Genomic DNA, 4,249 nt, shown 5'->3' on the forward strand with positions numbered 1-4,249 from the left:
ATAGAATTTGGATTAAGAACGTGCTGTAAAACGATTGAATTGTAAAATCGAATAATTAATATAACGATAAGCTCGATGATATATTAATGGTTTAATAAATAATTGGTCTATAATTTCAAGTACTTTAAATAATTTCATATTTCGCATATATATTTCGCATATATACATAGAATATTTTTCGGCAGCGAATTAGCAACATCTAACATGGAATGCGGCCTTGGCGGCGTAAACATTGGCGCGCTATTGTTTACGTATCACGGTCTTCTTATTATTTATACGGAGACACTCGAGCAGTAAGGTAGTAGTACGAGACGCTCTGTCAAATTCCTTTCCTAAACGCGATCGCGACCAGTATCGAGAAATTATTTATTATTATAATATAATTAATAATTAATTAACATTTATAAATAATACCCGTATGTAACTATATATATATATATATCGCGACGATAGATCTCGAATCGCATATTTCGTAATTCATTCATTTAATCAAATAAGAATTAAAATGATAGAAAACCAAATTATAAATTATTGCTTTGTTACAATCTTTATGGACAATAATTAATTCTTTAACAACACATAGAGTCAAATATATTTTGTCCACGATACTATATCATTTGACTTTTCGACGATCTAGATATAATTTGGATTAAGAACGTGCTGTAAAACGATTGAATTGTAAAATCGAATAATTAATATAACGGTAAGCTCGGTGATACATTAATGGTTTAATAAATAATTGGTCTATAATATCAAATACTTAAAATAATTTAATATTTCGTATATATATACATAGAATACTTTTCGGTTGCGAATTAGCAACACCTAACATGGTATGCGGCCTTAGTGGCTTAAACATTGGCGCGCTATTGTTTACGTATCACGGTCTTCTTATTATTTATACGGACGTATGTAACTACATATATATATTGCGACGATAGATCTCGAATCGCATATTTCGTAATTTATTCATTTAATCAAATAAGAATTTAAATGATAGAGAACCAAATTATAAATTATCGTTTCGTTACAATCTTTACGGACAATAATTAATTCTTTAACAACACATAGAGTCAAATATATTTTGTCTACGATACTATATCATTTGATTTTTCGACGATTTAGATAGAATTTGGATTAAGAACGTGCTGTAAAACTATTGAATTGTAAAATCGAATAATTAATATAACGATAAGCTCGATGATATATTAATGGTTTAATAAATAATTGGTCTATAATATCAAACACTTTAAATAATTTAATATATCGCATATATATACATATATATATATACATAGAATATTTTTCGGCAGCGAATTAACAACACCTAACATGGTATGCGGCCTTGGCGGCGTAAACATTGGCGCGCTATTGTTTACGTATCACGGTCTTCTTATTATTTATACGGAGACACTCGAGCAGTAAGGTAGTAGTACGAGACGCTCTGACAAATTCCTTTCCTAAACGCGATCGCGACAAGTATCCGAAAATAATTTGATAAGATTAGCAGTAACGTAGTGGTACGAAATGCTTTATATATTCATAAATGCTATTCTTAAACGCGATCGTGACTAATATCGGAATAGAAATCGCTATTATTATTACAATTAACGATCAATTTACTTTTAATAAACGATACAAAACTATATTGCGAATATAAATTAAATTGCAAATATAAATCTTTATCAAATTCTCAATCGCGATCATTCATTATTGCGAGTAAAAATCAAATTAACAGAGATAAAAATTGTAAATTTCGTTACGATTTTTTGATCATCGATCCGTATGGATAATAATTATTTATTTAATAATTCTTGTAGTCAAATATATTTCGTCCGATAACTTTTTTTTTAAATGCGAGTATAAAATAATTATTGATTAATTAATTGCTGTATCATTCTTGTAATGAGACCCATGATTTTGACCTGGTGTCGAGCGCGAATTGTACTTTCCGTATTATTCTCTTATGATATAATAAAATGTATATCTCATATAATTGTTCCGCGATCGGGAGTGCCATGCAAAGTGTTTCATGATTGTTGCGTATACGACTAACCACAATTAATTGTGTTTTCGCGAGTGAGTGTGAGTGCTACGATTAAACAGCGAAGAATGGACAAGAGAGGAGGAAAAGGCCTAGAAAAGCATCGGGCGATGTACAGAGCAACGGTATATAGTGAGTAATTATACGCGCGTTTTCTTTATTATCATTTCTTTAGTTAAAATATTTAAGTATTTAAATCAAATACATCGTACTTGCATATAATAATAATGCATATAATGTTTATATATAAATAAAATGAACCATTCGCATAGAAAAAAAAGGACCGATTAATCTCATAGGTTATAAATAATAAATCAATTATATCAAATGTACCATTTATTGATAACCAATTAAATTGTATATATACATATATGTATATTGATGTTTGATTAGACTGATTGAGATATTCTGTGTGGCGTCTTTTGCAATCATTATCTACGAACAATTAGCAAACAGTCGAAACAAGTAAAATTAACTTCAATTAAAGATTTATAAACGGAGACAAATCGAATGGGTACCCCGATATCAGAAAAAAATCGACAAATTAATTTATTTGAACGCTACCAAAAAATATCTTAGAATTAATGACTTGAAATTATGTCAATTTATTTTATTTTGCAAAGTATTTGAATTGAAATATTTTAAATTTTGCTGTTATCGGGTTCGATTCGTCTCGAACAGTTGGTACCCGAGAATTATTTATACTCGCACATTTAACACTAGATACAATAAGGATGCATGTATTTTATTATCTACAAATATAGTTGTTCGTAACCACATTTTCATAAAAATTATATATATAATAAAATACATGCTCAGATCAACATACCATTTCAAAAAATGTTTATACTTTCTTGAATATCATATTATATATGTGAATGATATATGAACGATATATAAATGATATATATAATATGAAATTATATATAAAAATAGAACGTAAAATGTGCGGATATTTAAAAAGTTTGAGACAAATCGAATGGGTACCCCGATATCAGCAAAAGAGACAATACTCGAGAGAATAAAGAGAAAAAAGGCTGCATTTTTGTACCCTCTTCGGGACTTAGAAATGTCTTGATACGTGATATGACATACAAAAAATCGATTTTTGAGAAACAGAAATTTATTCTATATTTTCCTATAGTTTTGTAATCTTTTATTTTTTATAGAATTTTAATCATTAGCAGCATTAATTAATTCTTTTACGTTTATATGTTCGCCCATTAATAGGTATACTGTCAGGTTTTCGCAAAATATTATACAAAAAATCAAGATATCTCTTGCAATATTGGGTGGAGTGTAAAAATTAAGAGCAAAAGTTAAGAGTTTCTTTTATATTTCGTGGCGTGCTACACAGAACTCTAATTATAAAGCCGGAAATGCGAACAAATCTATTTATCCTAATACTTGAATACTATGTTTTTATACGACATATAAAAAATTATGATTTTTTAAAAACGGAGATCTATTCTATTATAATTATTATATTTTCCTATAGTTTTAACTGTGTTTTTTCGAATCAAAAAACATGCAGTTAATTAATTAATTAATTAATTCTTTACATACATACATATTTATAAAATTATTTAATATTAACTCTACTTACGCGTTTTTTTAAAATCAATTAAATCAAAATTATAGACAAATACTTAAATTTGAAATGTCAAATATGCGGTTTAGCCATGACATTATTGATATAAAATAATGCACATCCCCATCTCCCAATTATTAAGTATATTTTTTTCTTTAAAGTTTTATATATATATAAATAATAATAATTATTATTATTATTACCATTATTATTTGCAACACTATATATATAATAAAACATTAATAAATCCATAATATTTCTCCGTATTTTTGATCCACAATGTGTTTAGCACGGACATACACCAATTGGTCGTTTTACCATAGCATCAAAAAGTGTCTGGCCATGTAGTTCCGCCGACTCTAAAATGGATCCAGTTAGCGCCACTATACCATCTAGAAAAGCGGTCTCACGAAAAACGACTGCGTGGCCGTGGCCCCTTTCAGGCTTCTCTCTGCTAAAGCGTATCGGAAAATAGCTGCGCAATGACAAATATTGTATGCGATATTTTTCGAGTATGTATATTTTTCGAATATGGCTCCAGTAGCGGGATTCTCTAAATATCTTAGCGACGATTATCGTTGTCGTTAGCGAGCGATAGCCTATAAGAATTGCGC

The sequence above is a fragment of the Formica exsecta genome, unplaced genomic scaffold (assembly GCF_003651465.1).
Source record: "Formica exsecta isolate Colony F162 unplaced genomic scaffold, ASM365146v1 scaffold31, whole genome shotgun sequence".
Classification (NCBI taxonomy): Eukaryota; Metazoa; Arthropoda; class Insecta; order Hymenoptera; family Formicidae; genus Formica; species Formica exsecta.